The sequence below is a fragment of the Schistocerca nitens genome, chromosome 5, assembly GCF_023898315.1.
Source record: "Schistocerca nitens isolate TAMUIC-IGC-003100 chromosome 5, iqSchNite1.1, whole genome shotgun sequence".
NCBI lineage: Eukaryota > Metazoa > Arthropoda > Insecta > Orthoptera > Acrididae > Schistocerca > Schistocerca nitens.
The window spans coordinates 797,377,110-797,399,043 of record NC_064618.1 but is presented as its reverse complement, the minus strand read 5'-3'; positions in this window follow the sequence as shown (position 1 = coordinate 797,399,043).

Sequence of the window (21,934 nt, the reverse complement as noted above, 5' to 3'; positions counted from 1 at the left end):
TTGCTCAGCTGTTTGAAAATCAAATAACATAAGATGTTTATCAGCACAGTAATTCATTAATTTTTCTAAGGGGACGTTACACTTGTTCAGTTTGCACATTTTTTGGGTGTTATTTTTACAACAAATATCTTTTCAGTACCCAGTTTTTCTACTTTTCCTAGGATGATATTCCAAATACCAGTCCTGATTAAGTGAGAGTAGGTTATTACAACAACTTCGGGAACTAATTCAGATGTTATTCCCCCATTGCAGGTTGTCAATGGCAGTGATAATTTTACTGAATTTCTAGGCGCGACCAATCCATTGATAACGTAACGTTGGCAGCCATCACACATACACACAACATGTGGTACAAATCACATTGCCAACTGGGGTTGCACTGGAATATAACGTTACTCGGTCAACAACACTTTTTAGTGAGGCCTGTGAGATGTGGAATAACCTATCCGAAGACAGGATCCGCCAGCGGCATTATCTACTACATGCCGAAATCAATGCCTGTGTTGTTGCCTATGGAGGATGCACCACGTAATAATACGGTTGTTTAATCGTGAGCTACATGTAGGAAAATAGAACCACTTGAGTTATTGGCATGTAAATTTGACTATTTCATGTACCTTATACAATTGTACCAACTACTAAGCTGGTCACGTACCATCTCTGTTAAACACTTTTAGCCGTGGACAAACCAGGATGCAAAGAGGGCTTATAGCAGACATTCGATTCAGTCCGAACACCGAACACTCAGAGCAGTACAAGGACGTATCAACACGAGATCACTCGTGTTGCTAAAGAACTCTTTGAAGTGACGCTCCTTGACCTGATACACGAAACTCATTGGTATTTGCGAATATGTGTAACCATCAGCTTTATAATGGGGTGACGAAAATAAAAATTCGTGCCGGATCGGGACTCCAAACCCGATTTCTCTCTTATTCCGAGCGGTCGCCCACCATTGTGGTATCCAAGCACGAGTCACATCTTGACCCAGGCTACCATATTTCTTCAACCATGTGTCTACAACCTGCACTATAGCATTCGTTATGTATATTCCCGTACAGAGGAGACATTTTAACTGAGAGTCGCTTGCCCAGTGTCGGCAGTGAAATACAATATACCAGTGCCTGTGTTGTTGAGGAGCGCGATGCAAAGTGCCTTCGGACGTGCATGCATATCGTACTTTTTGACCTTTTACAATGTAGAGTAAAAGGCATCATCAAAATCAATCCATGAAGCGACAGTGTTCAAACACTTTGCCACAGAATTATCGTATCTCTAATTTCTCTCCACTGCAAAAAGAGACATATGGCGCAGTCGTTTGTTGCTGAGTGCTCTTTCTTCTATTAATCTACCCACATACATCAGGGAGAAGTCAGGGTAATAACAAACTCTTTGTGTTCTGTTCAGAGCTGTCTCCATTTTTCCAAGGTCACATACTTTTTAACCAACAGAACACGGAAATCACTCGCAGCAGTGTAGGAAGTAAAGGCGCGCGTAGCTTGTGTTGTTAACAGTGTCACTTAGTCCTAAGGACTATATGCGAACTTGCTCCATGCCAAAAGTTTCGTAAACATTCTGTTGAACACGAGTATACATCACATTTACTCTGTATACATCTATACTGTAGGGAATGTGCCGGTTGGAAAACGCAGAACAAAGGTAATAACCCTCCTTTCCTACCACCCATTCAGTGCTGGAAAGCTGCGTGGTACGGTTTAGTTACAACTGGAAACACAACCGTACACAGTGATTGAATGGCTGGCTGTAGTGAGTTGGATTATAATGTTGACTTTGATTATAATGTTCTTTCATTTTGCCTCTTTAACTATTTGACAATTTCGGCTGCATAGACATTTTCAAGTGTATGGTATATCACATCAAAGGAGCCTTTTCGGCTTACAGTCAGAACTCACGTTGATCATTAGTGGCCGGCCGAGGTGGCCGTGCGGTTCTAGGCACTACAGTCTGGAACCGAGCGACCGCTACGGTCGCAGGTTCGAATCCTGCCCCGGGCATGGATGTGTGTGATGTCCTTAGGTTAGTTTGGTTTAATTAGTTCTAAGTTCTAGGCGACTGATGCCCGCATAAGTTAAGTCGCATAGTGCTCAGAGCCATTTGAACCATTTGATCACTAGTGTTAAAGTTTAGATGGTTGGCAGCACTTCGAAACAACGTAACACCATTTTCTTGAATAGCTGTGACGCAACATACCACATACAAGTTCACTTGTGTGCGGAACTTACGTAGCAAAGTAAATTTCGCGTGAAATATCACCGCCAAGTAACACAGTTAAGTGGACCGTACATATAAAGACATGCAACAGTATTGTGCAGAAGGTAACCGAAAGAAATACGCAATGAGACTTGTAGAAATGACAGATTTATTCAAATATAGTAATTACGTGGAAGTCACGCGATTTGTGATGGCCACTGGACATTACAAAAGGTGTGATATGGTTCTTAATAGTGCCTATGATCACCACGGACAGCAATGCGTGGCTGGCAACGTACTCCCCTGCTGGCTGAAATGTTATTAAAGAGTGGAAGGGCGTTTCATGCCTCGAACAGTGCAGTTGTCAACTGCTATATGGTCGTTGCTGTATGTATCCGTGCTACAACACTTCCTACACGTATTAGATGGGATCCGTAAGTCGGGAGAATGCCCAGGTCTGTCCATTCGCCGCGTATCCTCTCATTCCAACAGCTCTTCCGCGCTATTCGATGTATGCGGTCCCATACCGTCTTCCATAGAAATGAAGTCAGGACTGAATGAATCCTTGAAGAGGCACGCGTGGAGAAGTACAAAGAGACAAAAATGTTCACTGGTGAGTGTATCACGTTCAAAGTTCTGGAGGTCAGTTTACGAATGCAACATTAAGCCTGCCCACACCAGAGCACCTGGATAATGAAAACGGTCAGTTTCAAGAACTAATGAGGAGGTACTGAATAGGATTGGGGAGAAGAGGAGTTTGTGGCACAACTTCACCAGAAGAAGGGATCGGTTGGTAGGACATGTTTTGAGGCATCAAGGGATCACAAATTTAGCATTGGAGGGCAGCGTGGAGGGTAAAAATCGTAGAGGGAGACCAAGAGATCAATACACTAAGCAGATTCAGAAGGATGTAAGTTGCAGTAGGTACGGGGAGATGAAGAAGCTTGCACAGGATAGAGTAGCATGGAGAGCTGCATCATACCAGTCTCAGGACTGAAAACCACAACAACAGGTAGTTAATGTACACTGAGCTGAGCAAAGTAGTGGGATATTTCTTTGCCAGGCGTAGTTCAGCAATTCGACGTGGCATGGACGCAACAAGCCGTCGAAACACCACTGATGAAATACTGAGCCATACTGCCTCTATAACCGTACATAAATGTGGAAGTGTTGCTGCTGCAATATTTTGTGTACGAACTGACCTCACGATTATCTCCCATAAATGTTCGGTGATATCTGGTGATCTGGGTGGCCAAATGATACTCTCGAACTCTCCAAATGTTCTCCAAACCAGTCGCCTCGGTGACACGGTGCATAGTCAGTCACGAAAATTCCATTGTTGTTTGGGAACATGAAGTCCATGAATGGCTGAAAATGCTCTCCAAGTATCCGAAAATACCCACTTCCAGTCAATGATTGTTTCAGCCGGACCGGAGGACTCGGTCCATTCCATGTAAACACATTCAAGACCATTATGGAGCCACCACCACTTGCACGGTGTCCTGTTGACAATCTGTGCCTCACTCGAACCCTACCGTCAGCTCTTACCAGTTTAAATCGGCACTCATATGACCAGGCAACGGTCTTTCATTGGTATAGGGTCCAACCGATATGGCCACAACCTCTGAAGAGGCGGTGCAGGCGATATCGTGTTGTTAGCAAAGGCACTCGCTTCGCTAATCTGCTGCAACAGCCCATTAACACCATATACCACCGCACTGTCGTAACTGATACGTTAGTCGTACGTCCCACATTGATTTCTGCGATTATTTCACGCATTATTGCTTGTCAACACTGACAACTCTACGCAAATGCCACTGCTCTCTGTCGTTAAAAGAAGGCCGTCGGCCACAGCTTTGTCGTGAGACGTCATGCCTGATATTTGTTATTCTCGGCACGCTCTTAACGATTTGGATCTTGTAATATTGAATTCCCTAATGATTTCCGTAGTGGTGTGTCCCTTGCGTCTAGATCAAACTGGAAGTCCTTTAATTCCCGTCTTGCGGCCATAATCATATCGAAAAGCTTTTCAAATGAATCACCGAGTATAACTGATAGCTCCATCAATGCCCTGTTCTTTCATAACTTGTGTACGTGATACGTTAAGGCTCTGTACAGTGCACAGCGACACTTTATAACATCTCTCATCGTGGTATGGTGAGCATATTTGCATTTACTTATCAAGTTCCGTGAGACCATGAGAGTCAAACTTACTTGATCATGGACCAAATCAGTACGTAGTGAACGTACTGCTGAGCAGAAAATTAATAAACTAGTAGGAAGTTGCACGAATAAATAACATACAACTGAGAAAAGTCAACTACTGCGAGGAACTTCCGCACAGAATAGGAATGAGGTATACGGCTACCTTCCAACTTAAAGCAAAAACCTTGGGGTTTATCACAAAATGTTATCAGCTATGCCTCTTCATTAATGCAGAGGGACCGGGGGATATTCGCCAGATCATTACATTCACCACTTGCTCCATGTAATACAGTAGTTTGTGTCATTACTCAATTGTATAACAGTTTTGGCTTAAACGTTGCTATACGTACAGTCGTTGTGAATAAAGTATTGTGAGATTTATTTGTTGAGAGATTCTATGTGAATTACTTCATGCTTCAGTTTTTGTATCGATATATGGTTGAAAAATATCACATTCGACGGTTGCCAAGAAAGTAATGCACTAAATTTTTTTTCTTCAACAATTCTTTATTGAACATAGTGAGAATTTCACACACGAAAGAATAATGTTTTATCTACACACCCTATTTTTCCACGTAATCTTCATCCCGTTGTACAGCCGTCCTCCAGCGCGAAACCAATCCTTGTGATTGCTCGGCACCAATCCTTGTCTTCGTGGCGGAGCCAGTACTTCACTGTGTGAATCACCTCCTCATAATCCTCAAAATAGCTTCCACGAATGGCATTCTGTAATGGTCCAAACAACGTGACGTCCGAGGGGGCTAAGCAAGGGCTCTAGGGTGGATAGCGTAACACTGTGCAGCCCTGTTCAGCAGTCCTCAGACTTGTGTGGGGCCGACCGTTATCGTGTTGGAACAAAACATCTCCTTGGTTTCTGTGGCACTGAAGTCGCCGGAAGCGCATCTCGAGTTTGGTTAATGTGTATATATACGCTTCTGAACTAATAGCACCACATCTTGGCGTCACATCAATGAGAATCACACCTTCACAGTCCCAGAACACGTTGATAATGAGCTTACAGGCGAAAGCAGTTGCTTTGAATTTTTTCTTCTGTGGGGAGTGTTCCGGCCTCAAGATGGTGAACCAAGGTTTCATGACGCGCCAAGAAGGCCTCCCGCTCAGCTTCAAAACGTTGCGACAAATCAAGACAAATGTTTTTTTCTGCGCGACTTGCGATCCAACGTTAGACACCGCGGGACCCATCTTGCACACGCTTTTGAATATCCAAGAGTGCTGATAATTGCATCCACACTTCCTTTGCTGACTGACAGATGCAGCACCAACTGTCCTCGTCAATGACAACATCAGCTCGCTGCAACATGTCACGTGTCACGGCCCTGGATGGTCTCCGCGACCGCTGCAAATCGTGGAACTCCGCCGAACCCCCTTCTGATGACCTCACCCTCCGTGCCCAGCGACTAGCTGTACTTCTGTCGACAGCAGATGCTCCATAGACTTTACACAAGCGTATGTGAATATTCCGCACAGTTTCTTTCCCTGCAGTGAGAAACGCAATGACGGCGCGTTGCTTGTAACGCACACCCCTTACAGACGCCATTTTGAAACTGTCCTGCAGCTACGCTATCTGTCGGAAGTGATGGAAACTTGGAGAGCTCACTCAGGAGGCTTCAAACAATACGTTTCACATTCGTAGCATTGTTTTCAGCAGAGAAAAAATGCACTGCACTACTTTCTGGGCAACACTCGTATCATTGAAAACCAGTCTGTTTAGCAATAAGTTGTCTGACGATCGCCTAAAATACGGTAGCTGGTTCGCAGCGAACTGTTAAATAAAAATTTTTGTGGAATATCAATACGGTGCACAGATTTAAAAAAAAAATACTCGCTATCATCAAAACTATTGATAGTAATTTATAGAATGTCCGCCGCCGGTAGCTGAGTGAAAAGACGTCGGGTAATTCTCGACGCCGGTAAGGGCACAAATCACATGCAAGACTATGTAGCGAACAAAATACGCAGCGAATAAGGGGTTACACCTGTTCCTGCTCCCGGCTTCTCAATAGTGTTATTAACTTCATTTGACGTTTTCATTAATTTATGTTGCCTGTGCATGTCTTGTTATCCGTTTGTATGCTACAAATGACTTTCTGTGAAGAGTTTGGACGGTTGTGAATCAATTGCCAGAACTGCAATTCTAGTTACTACAGTCAATTATATACATATTGTAATTCTCTTTAATATCAGCGCACACTCCGCTGCAGAGTGAAAATCTCATTCTCTCTCTTTAATATGTTTGCGTTTTGGTTCTATGTCTCTGTCTGGACTGAAGGTGCTATTGGCTAAATGGTTCAAATGGCTCTGAGCACTATGCGACTTAACTTCTGAGGTCATCAGTCGCCTAGAACTTAGAACTAATTAAACCTAACTAACCTAAGGACATCACACACATCCATGCCCGAGGCAGGATTCGAACCTGCGACCGTAGCGGTCACGCGGTTCCAGACTGAAGCGCCTTTAACCGCACGGCCACACCGGCCGGCTGAAGGTGCTATTGTCAGTTTAATATTTTTGTTCTGTTTTGTAAGCTTACAAATGGCACTATATTGAAATGTGCTCTTCAGTCTATTGTAGGATACAATTCGTGTTGAAACAGTTCCAGCACTTCATTATATTGTTTTTGTGCTTATGTGTTTATATGATTGTTTTAATAAAGAAAAAAAAATAGCTTAGCGGTTAGAGCAAAAAAAATAAAATATAATAAAATAAAAGTGGTCAGTGCGACAGAATGTCAATCCTAAGGGCCCGGGTTCGATTCCTTGCTGGGTCAGAGATTTCCTCCGCTCAGGGACTGGGTGTTGTGTTGTCCTAATCATCATCATTTCATCCCCATCGACGCGCAGGTCGCCGAAGTGGTGTCAACTTGAAAGACCTCCACACGCCGAACGGTCTACCCGACGGGAGGTCCCAGGAACACGACATTTTTTTTAATTTATGGAATGGATAAATATATAACTGTGCTAGGATACCGAAATAAAAGAATCTACTTCTTTCGTGTGTTATTAAAAACAGCATGGATTAGAGGAATAACAAATTTTCTTGCTTTTAATACTCTATTCTGATGTTAAATCTGAAGATGGCGTCATTCGGCCGAAACCAGTTACAACAGTTGAATGAAAACTAAATGCACACCGTTTTATTCGTTACATTAGAGTATCCGAAATGTGACCAGGTCGGTTGTAATACATGCATTACCGTTATTTGAACCATATGTAGCGTCACGCGATTCACTACCGGCAGTTTTATCAGTGTCCAATTCCACATCATTAGTAATCGTCTTTCCAGGTACCTGAAACCTGTAGACGCACAGCCTGCCGTACACTCCAGACAACGGCTACTGGACGAAGCAAACATTCACGGTATAAAGAGCGCAACGAGAGGACCGTGGAACTTTGCAACGCTGCAGAAAAACATTCGCGGACTGCTACCATAAGAAAACCGAGAGAACGTCAAGTGCAGCAAAGCGCGCGTTGGCAAAAGCACCGCCAGTCACACACATCCGGCCGTGAAAAACCTCGCACTGCGCTCACAGAGGACGCGACTGCCACCGGAACTGGGACACGCCATTTTTTTCCGTCCGCCCCCCCCCCCCACACCACCCCCCTCGTTTTTTCCCTCTTTCCTTTTTTGTGGCAATTAGAAAGCAGCGGCCCTCCCCTGCCCGGCTGGTAATTTGTTCAGGCCGTACGTCACGGGCTGGGGAGGGCTGAATGAGATATGTGCGCCGCGGCGCCTTCCACCCCTTTCCTACCCACCCGCTCAACCCCCCCAACAGCCGAGCCAGCGGGGAAGCGACCTGCGCAGCCAGTGGGGGATTTGCCGACTGCATCAGTTCCCGATCTTGTAAGCGGCTTACTCAGGAACAGAGCTGTAGTACGAGGCGGCCGTCTGCGGATTTCCTTCGGATGAAGTCGTACAGCGGGCCCGAAAAGTTTTTGGCGCTGTTGCGTGCTGCAGCGGGGTTCGCATCTCTGCTTCGTGCATCGTGCTCTACATTCTGCGATCGCGTGGTCCTGTCAAGGTATCTACGTTCGAGGCTACATTCTGTGAAGCGCATTCCAAAACAGGAAAACTTCCCGCGAGTGTAAGGAAATGCAAAGAAATGATCGTGTAGCATTATTGGCCGTATAACGCCGTCCGGGGTAGTTTGCGACCTGTTGGAAGTCTTTCTACACTAAAGTGCTAAACAAACTGGTACAAGCAAGCATATTCAACAACAGAGGTATGTAAATAGGCAGAGTATGGCGCTGCGTTCGTCAACGCCTATATAAGGCAACAAGTGTCTGGCGCAGTTGCTAGATCGGTACTGCTGCTAAAACGGCAGGTTGTCAGGATTTAAATGACTATGAACGTGGTGTTATAGTCGGAGCACGAGCGATGGGATACAGCATCTTGGAGGTAGCGATGAAGTGGCGACTTTTCCGTACGACCATTTTACGAGTATATCGTCAATATCAGGAATCCGGTAAAACATGACATCTCCGACACCGCAGCGACCGGAAAAAGATACTGCAAGAACGGAATCAACGACTATTGAAGAGAATCTTTCAACGAAACGAAGTGCAAGCCTTCCGCAAATTACTGAAGATTTCAATACTGCACCATAAACAAGAGTGAACGTGCGATCCATTCAACGAAACATCATCAATACAGGTATTCGGAGCCGAAGGCCCACTCGTGTACCCTTGATGACTGCTCGACACAATGCTTTACGCCCCGCTGTGCCTTTCAACACCGACAATGGACTGTTGATGACTGGAAACATTTTGCGTAGTGGGACGAGTCTAGTTTCAAATTGAATTGAGCTGATGGACATGTACAGGTGTGGAGACTACCTCATGAATAGCGCATGGACCCTGCATGTCAGAAGGGGACTGTTCAAGCTGGTGTGCCGGCCGAAGTGGCCGTGCGGTTAAAGGCGCTGCAGTCTGGAACCGCAAGACAGCTACGGTCGCAGGTTCGAATCCTGCCTCGGGCATGGATGTTTGTGATGTCCTTAGGTTAGTTAGGTTTAACTAGTTCTACGTTCTAGGGGACTAATGACCTCAGCAGTTGAGTCCCATAGTGCTCAGAGCCAGAGCCAAGCTGGTGGAGGCTTTGTAATGGTGTGGGTCGTGTGCAGTTGGAGGGATATGGGACTCTGACAGGTGTCAGGTACGTAAGCATCATGTCTGATCATCTGTATCCATTTATGTCCATTGTGCATTCCGACGAACTTGGGCCATTCCAGCAGGACAATGCGACACCACACACGTTCATAATTGCTACTGTGTGGCTCCAGGAACACTCTCCTGAATTTAAACTCTTCCGCTGGCTGCCAAACTCCCCAGACACGAACATTATAGAGCATATCTGGAATGCCTTGCAACGAGCTGTTCAGAAGAATCTACACCCCCTCGTACTTCTACGGATTTATGGACAGCACTGTAGGATTCATGGTGTCAGTTCCCTCCAGCACTACTTCAGACACTTATCGAGTTCATGCCACGTAGTTATGCAGCACTTCTGCGTGCTCACAAGGACCATACACAACATTAGGCAGTATACCAGTTTCTTTGTCTGTTCAGTGTATTTGACGCCAATTTGGCGACTTGGACGTCGATTAAGCTGCGACGAACTGGTGAGGACAATACAAACGCCGAGCGAAGAAAATTTCTGACCTTTCCAGAAATCCTGCCTGGGACACTGGGATCTAGGGACAGCGTCACTAACGACTAGACCGGGGGCGGCCAAGAAATCAGCATACGAGGATAACTATGGTTCATGCATCAAAGTTCTCTAGTCTGGCTGCACACTTCCTCCACCGCCACGCCGCGCTGAGCTAGAGCAGGAGTAACTTGGGGAATCTACGAACATGCCATATTCAGACAGCAATGCAGTCGTAGTTTAATATTTCGCATTCCTCAGCAACGTAAATTTAAAAAAATAAATTTCCTGTATTATTTAATTGTTTTTGGCCTTCGGAGAACATAACACAGTTATTATCTAGTATAGACCTTGAGCATACGGACAGACGTAGACAATTTCATAGATTTTCGTGTTCAGGGTTGCCACGTAATCGTGACTTATTTAGTTTCGTAATCGAAAAGGAGTCTTTCACACACGTATGTCGATCGAAATATTGTAGCACTCTGGCGACCTCGTGATGGAGACGTGGAAACTCTACCTGAGGAAAACACTGCCGACATCTTAGGCAGCTTTAACTTAAAAGGATTTGTCTTTGTAACGTGAATTACACTGCAGATCAACCAGTTGCGTCTGTACATGTGCAGCGGTGCTTTCGGCAGATTGAACGGTAGATGGTCTCGAAAACAGATGTATGATTATAAACGTCCTTAAACATTTACAATACTATACCTGTAATTAATTCAAAGTTACAATGAATTCTTCAGACCTCACCCCTACTTTTTTTTAACGCCAGTGATGTTAGGGAATTGGACGGGATGTTTTGTCAGAAGGTATCCCTTCCACAAGCCAATTTCCCTTCTAAATGCATCTCTGTAAAATCCGAAACATGTTTCCCACCTTACAGTGTCTTACAGTGGGTAGTGTGAAGTCAAGTATACTTAAAATGCTAGGTCTGAAATCTATTCCGACTGCTCCAATTTTCTTTCCTGTTCTTCTTTTTCTCTCTTGAATTCAATAACAGAGTATTTTCAATCTAAAAATCATTCCACGAATGAACCTTGATTGAACCGACATACTATGCAATAATATACAGAGTTTCCGTACTCTTTATTCAGTTCCATCGAAAATTGCTGCAACTGACGGTGGAATAATGCTTATGACTTCAGAAAATATACTATTTTTACCACCTGTTTCATCATTTGCTGGATGCCTGCAGATTTGGGGAAAACTGTTTCTTGATGTACAGACTAATGATAGCGATCTCTCGATTGTTATAATTGTTTACTCGTTCACCATCAACTAAATCCTTACATTCTTTCTGCATGGTGTTTTAAAGTTGTCGCACAGCAAATTTGCGGTGCCCGTTAATTAAGCGACTACGTATCGCATAATAGATACTGAAAATTCTTATCTTACTTTTCTGTCGTTTCGATCCATTTTTAAAGGCTTGCGATGTTTACCAGTGTTTTGCTCATCATCTTGTGAGAACAAGAAGAACTTTCATACGGGTGCCCTGCACAACTTCTTTCTGTTGTTACCTGGAAGAACTAGATGCTTTCATTGGATTACTCTACGTTCTTGGGAACGTGGCGCTTTGGTTATTTCCTCCAAAGACTTGTGAAGCAGTAGGAGGCGACTTCCTTTCTTTCATAGCGCCATGTCAAGGATCAGATTTACATAAATATGCAGACATCTTAGCTTTGCTTGTATGTCATCAAGAAAAAAACCTAAGGAAACATAAATTCTGCCTTGCTTCAGACATGTGGAATTTGTTTATTGATAGTTGCATTTCTGCAAAATGTCAGGCGAAAACATGACTGTCGAGGAGCAACTGTATCCTTGTGTAGGTGCCCATTCATATAGGAAATGCCGAATGAAGCTGATAAGTACGGGATAAAGTATAGGCTTTCGTGTGATGCTGACAAGCGCTACATTCTGAATGGATTTCCTTACCGTGGTAAATACGAAACTAATTATCTAGACAAGGATCCTGTTCATGATGTCATTATAAAGCTGCCACAGCTATTCCTCAACAGTGATCGTAACAACGCGACTGACAACTTCTTCACTTCCATGAAACTGGCTGATGAGCTGAAACGGAAAGGAGCAAGTTTAGTTGGCACTCGTCGTCAAAGAGGTCTTCCACGAAGTGGAGACGACGCATTGTATGTAACGCACATGTACAAGTAAGGCGATAAACTTATCACAGCATACCAACGGAAAAAGAAAAAAATCGACCTTATTCTGTGTAACATGCATGCTGGATGTCGCGTGAATGAGAACACAGAGAAGAAACTTTCAGAAACTGTGATGTCTTATATTGAAAACTAAAGGTGGAGTCGATGTAGTTGACTAAAGGGATGGACACTACAGTGTCTGAGCTGGCACCCACTGATGACATGTGCATGTCTTTCACAATATTCTTGAACCTTACCATGACCAATGGTCACGCAATTTTTAAGTTACTTGCCTCAAAGATTTCACGCCGAGACTTCATCCTTAGAGTAGCAGATGGGCTTGCTGCCTTCTACAAGCTGCATAGAGGAGCCAATCTCCCCTTGCAAGAACTCGATACTGGCGCTTACCAATATGGAAATAGAAGGCGTAGTCAAACTCAGGTTTCCTGCAAACAACAGAGGGGAATGAAGCAATAGACATATGCTTCAAGTGCAACTAGCATGTGTGCAAAACAGCCAAGCAAAAACTCTTGTCGGATGTCTCAACTGTGACCCCATCCCAGCTTAGACTATTCCGTCAACTCTGTATTCCTGAATACATACGTCAATAAAAGTTTTGTATCACCTCGGTTACGAGAGTTCCGGAACCTATACAGGAAATTGGAATAGAGATCAACATAAACATCATTTCCGCCCTTTTTATTGCTCATGAAAACCACACATTGCATGTTGTACCATCAGACAGCGAGACCTTCAGAGGTGATGGTCCACATTGCTGTACACACTGGTACTTCTAATACCAAGCAGCACGTCTTCTTGTATTGATGCATGCCTGTATTCGTCGTGGCATACTATCCACAAATTCATCAAGGCACTGTTGGTACAGATTGTCCCGCTTCTCACGGTGATTCGGCGTACATCCCTCAGAGTGGTTGGTGGGACACGTAGTGCATAAAGGTCCTTTTCAACTCATCCCAGGCATGTCGATAGGGTTCATGTCTGGAGAACATGCTGGCCGCTCTAGTCGAGCGATGTCGTTATCCTGAAGGAAGTCATTCACAAGATGTGTACGACGGGGGCGCGAATTGTCGTCCATGAAGACGAATTCCTTGCCAATATCCTGCCGATGAGGTTGCACTATCGCTCGAGGATGGCATTCACGTATCGTACAGCCATTACAGTGCCTTTCATGACCACCAGCGGCATACGTAGGCTCCACAAAACAGTAGGGAACCTCCACATTGCTGCACTCACTGGACAGCGTCTCTAAGATGTTCAGCCTGACCGGGTTGCCTCCAGACACGTCTCCGACGATTGTCTAGTGGAAGTCATATGCCACACATCGGTATAGAGAATGTGACGCCAATCCCGAGCTGTCCATTCGGCAAGTTGTTTGGTCCATCTGTACCGCGCTGCATGGACCTCGCCGTGGACGTCGGGAGTGAAGTTGCGCATCATGCAGCCTATTGCGCACAATTTGAGTCGTAACACGACGTCCTACTGCGTTGCTGTCAGGGCTCCTCCGAGCCATAATCCGCGGGTAGCGGTCACCCACTGTAGGAGTAGCCCTTGGGGGGCCTGAGCGAGGCATGTCATCGACAGTTCCTGTCTCTGTATCTCCTCCATGTCCGAACAATATCGCTTTAGTTCACTCCGAGACGCCTGGACACTTCCCTAGTTGATAGCCCTTGCTGGCACAACGTAACAATCAGGGTGCGATGGAACCGCGTTATTGACCGTCTAGGCATGGTTGAACTACAGACAACACAAGCCGTGTACCTCCTTCCTGGTCTAATGACTGAAATCGATCGGCTGTCGGATCCCCTCCGCCTAATTGGCGCTGCTCATGCATGGTTGTTTACATCTCTGGGCGGGTTTAGCAACATCTCTGAACAGTCAAAGGGACTGTGTCTGTGATACAATATCCACAGTCAACGCCTATCTTCAGAAGTTCTGGGAACCGGTGTGAAGCAAAACATTTTTTGATGTGTGTATTTCCTAATATTTGTAATTATCGACTGAAGTTGTGTGTTCTTATGTTTTAGTTCCTTCATTGCAATACACAAGAAAAAATGCACAGTCTTTTAGTTACCTGCTTCGTTATAGAATCTTTCACAAGTTCTCGTTACTTACCCTATTTGTCCGTAGATATAAAAATGTTATTAGTACTCACATAAACAGTATTCTTTGATTCTGTATTGTAACATTGTTTTTCTTACTTGTTTCAACGATGGTTGATGAAATACTGTGGAATTTCTACTATAAAATTTAAAATAAAAACGATTATTTCTGAAAACGTATGTTTGACAAAATACTATTCATTTTGGAGACCAGGTTATCCTTTGGTTATAGTTTAGAGTTTTCCTGGACGTTTCTCAACATGGCAACACTCAAAGCACCACCCAAATACGCATAAAACTGGGTTACGACGAATTCCGGTGTATCAAGTGTTAAGACATCAGCAAATAACTTCCATAGTGTTAGAGGGAGCTTTAGAGGTTAAAACCTGTAGAGGAAGACAGATGAGCCGTGGATGGACCGGCACCAATAGTATCTCTGACATGTGTGCGATCGATTTCCTAGTACAGAGGTTTATCTTGGGGCTTGGGCCGGCTCGGAATACAAGTGAGTGTCGACCGCGAGTAAGGGGAAGAACGCTTTGAGAACGCAAGGCGACGGTGGGCAAGTCGGCTGTTGGCTGGCGGGCAGAAGCGAAGACGGTTTGCCTGAGGCCGGGCGGCGGTTATCACGTGGTTATACTGGAGGCGGAGTCCTTCCCCAGTATCTGAATGGTCAGCGTGATGGATTGTCGGTCCACTGGGCCCCGGTTCGATTCCCGGCTGGGTCGGGGAATTTACTCCGTCCTTATCCTCATCATATCATCCTCATCGACTGCAGGTCGCCGAAATGGCGTCAGATTGAAAGACTGGAACCCGGCGAACGGTCTGCCAGACGGGGTGGAGGGGGGGTGGGGGGGGGGAGGGGGCTAGCCATACGATTAAAGAAAAAAACTGAAAGCGATGGGGATTGGCCGACGCTGTGCATTTCTCCGGCAACCTCGTGAGCTGTGGATGTGCCCGCTTACTTGGAGGGACACGCTTTAACATTCTGCGTGGTGTCTGTTTGTTCTATATCGTGTCTCCCTACCACTTTCGCGCAACGACGCACTGAGCGTGTTTTTTAGGGAATTGACAAGTTTGAACCTTGGACCTGTTGCTGGTAAGGAGACGCCAGACCACACATGACATGTAGAGTTCAGAAGAGTTCATTGAGACTAGCAATGATATAACCAAATACTTAATGATTTCAGCGTCAGCTCCACTGCACTCCCTGTAAAATAATCTTAATACTAGCTAATTTTAGTGGAAGGGGTTCAAGGCTTTCCTATTTTTAGTTAGCTGGTAAAATAACGTCGAAAAAGCAGTTAAGTTTACCATTGGAAATTTTATTCTACTCACAAAACATTGTTTATAAATTGCACTATTGATAAAAGGAAATGTTTTAATACAGAATGGTAAAAACCAACTGCGTTCAACAAAAATGTGAACGAATATTCCCTGAATGGGTTTCCAAGTTCTACAATGGATCGAAGGATGACCTATGCCATATCACATCTATAATCTAGGTTTAAATTAAGTTTCACAAAAGAGAAAACTATCAAAATGGTCTACAGTGACCCTCAATTATCTTTAATTACTTATCTAACTTGTCGTAAATTACAGTGGCTGATGTGGCTTCTCAATAACTATATAACAGAAAAATCATCGCGTTTCAGATTTTTACTTCAAGTGGCAAATGTGAAGACCATGAGCTTTAATTGACGATCGACACTAGTATTACGCAAAAAGGGGGTGTAACAGATGAGACTTCTGCAGTTCTGAGTGAAGCTTTACGCGCTGTTATGCGGCATCGCGTGCGTTCGTTACCTTGTCGGCGTTCGTCAGGGGGCGGCAGGCAGCACAGCTCCGCTCACCTCGCCGTCTCGGAAGCAACACTTCCCTTAACTTCTCCTTACTGCAACTAACCGAAGTTGGTTTAAAAAAAAATATCTGGCTGTGTTTTCATCTGACCAAGCAGGGTCTCAATGTTAACCTTAAGCTCCGCCTACAAAAATTCTGTCAATCCAATGAGAAACGTTACAGTTTTCGTGGTGGGGCAATGTTTTCAAAGTTTGCAACGTAACAGATACGCGAAAAAGTCTCGCGCTTAAACTTGCAGCTGGTGTGGTTCTTTTAGTGTTATCGTACGATCTATACTGTTTTTCTGGAGGGCTCTATCTTTTAACATGGGCTGGGGGTGGTCCTGACGTAACAGAGATGCGAAAAAGTCTCACCCTAAAACTTGTGGCTAGGGTGGTCCTTTTAGTGTTATCGTAAGATCTATAATGTTCTTCTGGAGGGCTGTAGCTTTTAAAATGGGCTAGGGTGTGGTCCTAGCGGTTATCTGGCGATGTGGGTGTCCATCCCTTATCGTAGGGCCTTCCAGCTTAACACGGTTTAGCCCTCAGCTTCTGTTCTCGTTTTTCCCCTCGGAAATGCGTCTGTCTCACGGTGGGAAGGTATGATATGCATTTAGGCATTCTTGTGTTAGTCTGTGGTATTCCATTTGCTCACTCGTTACTCGTATTTCTTTGGTTAATTTAATGTCACGATTTATTTGGAGCTATGTGACATACTACTGGATTTGCTTATCATGTCAGGGTTTTCATGGAAGGTGTTGGATTTGCCTGACACCTTACATATCACCACCCTTCGAACTTCATTTTTGCACTGAAGTTAGGCAATGATTGAATCGTTGTCTAAGTCTGTCAAAAATGATTCCGTTATCTAAATTTTGTTGCCTACTGTTCAGCCACGTTATTCTGTTCTATGCAAGTTTGTATTACTAGTTTATATTTTTATATTCTTCCACATTATTATCAAAAATATGTTTATATTGACAGGGGAAGAACATTTTTATTCTATTATAATCATTATTTTTTAATTATTTTCTTTCTTTATTTAATTGTGAAGTTTGTTTTTTAAGAAGTTTGCTATCGAAAGTGCAGAGTCTTTCACACCGATTTTCTTAGAAATATTGTTTTTATAAATGTAGCAATTAAGTAAAATCTATTCCTAACACATTTTCTAAATAGCATGTACAAGTAAAATGTTTTTGTTTCTAGACACTCATTTCAATATTGTTACACTAACAAATAAGAATTATTTCCAAGAATTGCTTTGACAAAGAAATATACACACACAAGTATTGAGATATTATCCTAACAAATGGTACAAATGTTAAAAAAAAGGGAAAACATCCAATAAGATAATTTTTTATTCTTTGTTTTTATAAGGAGAAAATAAGTAAAATATAGGTATTCTTTTATTTTTATGAGGAGAAAATAAGTGGCATATAGTTTTAGTGTTTATTATGCCTTACTTTTGTTGTTTATATACTGTCCATTTCAGAACTAATGACTTATTTTTATCGATAGTCTATTTTTTATTTAAGTCCATAGTCAATTACTGTTATTTTGTAGTTTATTAGCTGTCTGGTGTGCTTAACTTATTTAGTTTTTCACACGTTTCTTTTGCACAATTCTTACATCACATAATTTGATTTCACACATTCACACAATCCAATGAATGTTTAAGCATGAGGTTGGCGAATGTTTTTGCACGAAGGTGATAGACTTGAGCGAGATGGATGTGGGCAAGTATTTGCTGTACAGCTTCATTCGTCGTTCCTTGTTGGCTTTGAAAGTGTGTGTTGCTGTTGTGGAGGTCCCATAATGGAATGGAGCTGTGAGTGCAGAATCTCGTGGTTTACTGGCTTTGTATGCGTGAAAGTCATTGTTATGTGTCGCTGAAAGCGGTCGTTTTTCATTGTAATACTTCGCAGACGACTAGTTTACGTTAGGATAGGGATTTTGGAAGGTATTGCATCTATTCTTCACCCATCTTCTTTCTCGGTCTCAGTCTTGTGAATCTTCAACTTCTGTTCTTCCTGCTTTTTCTCTGCTTCTTACTTCCTTCTTGGTTCTTCTCTGGGCAGGATATGGAAATATTTATTGATAACTAGTTGCTTTGAAGTTCTCCTCTTAGTAACAGTTTGATAAATTGTTTGGGCGTGTCATTTTTATTTTGTGGAAGTTTTCTTCAGTTTCGTGCATCAGCGTGCTGTTTAATAGCAGTAGTGTGAGTTTTACCCAATTTTTTTTTTTTTTTTTTTTTGCCAGTGGTGGCTTACCCAAGCGGTCTTCTCGTCGGGCCGTTTTTTGCTTGCTCCGCTGAGTCGGGGCATTCGGAGACCCTTATGGTGTTCGGTGTCCTGTTGTGTCTCTGCAGGGTTCCGCCACTGTGTGGTTTCGTGTTCTGTCCCAGCAGGGTTCCACCACCCTGTGGTTCAGCTTGGCAGCAGATTTATTTACTGCCCACTTCGGCTACAAGGGCCTTCTGTTGGTCTCGCTGTCCTTTCCCTTCTCTCGACGCTTCTGTCTTGTAGGAATCGTGTCTTGCTAATTACATCCTTTCCTTTCTTGATACTTCTCGCATTGGAACTTGTGGGTCGTTGCATCTCGTCCTTGCTGGAGTTTTTACAATGGTTCTTACAAAATGTTTTACTTATAATCATCTAACATATGTCTAGTACCTACATTGTTTTACGCCTTCTTAAAAGCTTTACAAATTTCGGCGCCCTTTCCATGTTACAATTCTAAGATATTTTGAGTCTTAACGTCTACAAGAATCCTCAAATTCGTTTCTTATTTTTGTGTAGTGTCGTGGTGTATAGCATTTTAGTATTTCATGCTGTTAGGCTATCTACACTTTATCCCTTCACCTTAATCTATGGTACTATTGATGTTATTTTTTGTTTTTGTTTTTATTGAAAGTACTTTCTTTTTCCCACCTTCCTCTCTCTTCATTCTTCTTTCTCCTGGCGATCTTACCTGCAACATAATCTTGAAATATTGTGCTGATTATTTACCAGTAATAAAATTAATCTTCAAACTTGTACTTAAAGTGTTTAATACTGCCAGTCTTAGGTAAAAATACCTCTGCTTTATCTCGTAAAATACCCTCTAATTCTCTTTTACTGTTTTCCGAAATACCTTGAACTTCTTGCAATTTAACATCGATTTCTTTATGGATTTCTAACATGAGTTGAGGTGATTCCCCCTTTTGTGCATACCATTCTAATTCTTCATCCTCTTTATGTCGCTTCATTCTTAATTGTTTGTTTATAACTGGTATTTCTTCTAATTTTAGCTTTTGCTCAAAGAGAAGTGTGGCATTCATGAATTTTACGCTATCTTTCCCCATATCTATTATCGCTCGTCTCTCATTTAAAAAATCTGCACCTATAATCACATGTGCAGTTAGTTTAGGTACAATCACGAAGTTGGCTTCGATCTTTTGACCTTGACACGAAAGAGTTAACCTTGTTTGTCTCGTAACTTCCGCAGCATTGTTTCTAATAGGACCTCTTACTTTAATCTTACGTGTTTTCAGAACTGGCAATTCCTCATTGGCATTACACTGCATGAATAAATTTTCTGAGATCGCAGTCAGTTCACTTCCGCTATCAATTACAATATTGACTGGGATATGCTTTACCATGGCCTTCACAATTGGTTGAATTTGAAAGGGTTGGTTCTGTTCTTCCTCTTCTTGCATCAACGAATCCTCCACTGAATCATACATGAGTCTTTTTAGGAATTTCCCTTGTGAATTCGAACTTTCTGTAGGATAAGCTTCGACTGCTACTTCTCTCTTATTTTTTCTTCTCTATTTCTTCCTTCATTTACGCTTTCTTCAACATCCTCTACTTTTTCCTCATCCTCGCCTATCCTCTCCTTCTTCGTCGCTACTTCCACATAATCGCATTTAAATGCTCTAATTATCGCTTCATAACTTCCTTCATTATATACGTTGGGTTGTGTGCCCACTCGTAACTTATTTTCAACTTCCGTCGACTGCGCATTATCCTCATTGAATTCGCTTTCCCTGGTTACCATCTCAAATAGCTCTGCAATACTCATTACTTCGTCCTTTCCTCTTACATTCGTTGTGCATGCCTCTGGTAATTCATCTTCCTCGTCAGTATTCTCCCAATTAATTTCGCCCCAACACGATATTGTTATTTTCTTGTCTTCGTTTTCATGTGGTCCCTGCGGATTTGTTTCTTCCTTCTTCTCTTCTCGTGATAAGATTTTCACTTCTCTGTTCAAGGTGCTGCAATTGTCCTGGGTCGGTGCGTCATTCTCTTTGGCATGAGCGCTTAGCTTTCAATTCGAACGTTTATCGGGGTTTGGTGGTCTTGCCTCCACCTCTTCTATGTGTATTCTCTTTTCTTGTTCAGCTTGTTGATAGTGGTTTCTTTGTTGATAATTTGTCGGTCTATTGGTTCTCCAGTACCCGTTCCGGTTGTCGTTATTCCCTCTGTAATAATTGTTGCCGTTCCTGGGTGAATTATAGTTATTGCCATATTCTCTTCTAAATCCATAACCGATTCTTTGTTGAAATCTGTTGTCGTTTCTTGGTGCGAAGTTATCACATGGTTCGTAATTATTGTTTCTTCGTACTGTGTCTTGTGGATTCCACTGTTTTTTGCTTTCGTTTTCACGTGCGCTTCGTCTTTTTCTTGCGTCATCTTCGGAAAATATGAACTCTAGTACTCTTAGAATACGTTTAAATGCTTCGACGTCATTGCCTCCGCGACCTACTAATGATTGCTGGTATTTCAATGGTATCTTCATCGCGCATAATTTAATCAACTTTCCGTCACTGTATGGTACATCTAAGCATTGCTTTTTCTTTGCCATTAATTCGAAAAATTTCACGGGACTCTTCTCTCCTGAATTTTCAAAATATGGGTTCTGTAATAATTCGTACTTCACTCTGTTCTGTGCTTTGCTGGACCAATATCCTGAGAGAAACTTCTCTCTGAAATCTTCGTACGATCGGCATTTCGCTGCAACATTCTGCATGGTTTCTGCGACTGTTCCTGACATGTGTGCACATATAAAGCCTAATTTGTGTGCTAGCGTCCAGTGTTCTGGTAATCCTACTCGGAATTGATCAATAAATGTTCGTAGATGTAATGAGTTTCCTTCTCGAAAGTGGCTGACTGTGAGGAAATGATCGTTGTCGTACTTCGTCATAGTTCCATATGAAATTCGCGATTCTTCGCCACTTTTGTTTCTGATCATTTCTCCCGTCGTTCTTTCCGGTTGTGGTAGATCCATTGGATATTGTCCACTGTAACTTTCGCCTACCCTTGCGTGGTATCGTTGGAGTGGTATGGTATAATTTTCTTCCATCGGTTGTGAATGTGTAGCTGAATGCATTGCACTGTACTCTTCGCGACCTGGCTTTCTATTGTCAGGTATTGGTTCGGTATCTTGTCTGGCTAACCTTGCTGCTTCATTGCACGATCCAAACTGTCTTGAAACATACATTTGTGGTTCCGCATGTGTTTGTGGTGACGTTTGCTCATAAAGAATTTCGAAACGTGTTTGTTGCTGTGCAGGCTGTCTGATTTCACGTATGTTACCTTCCGCCTGTGATTGGAATCGCAAACGCGTAATATCTTCGTTAATTGCTTGTTTTTCCGGTGCTGTTACAGATACGGATGTGGTTGCAGACTCTGTGCTTGTTCGATCCTGTTCACTACGCTCTTCAATGGTTTGCAACAACTCTGTTCGCAATTTC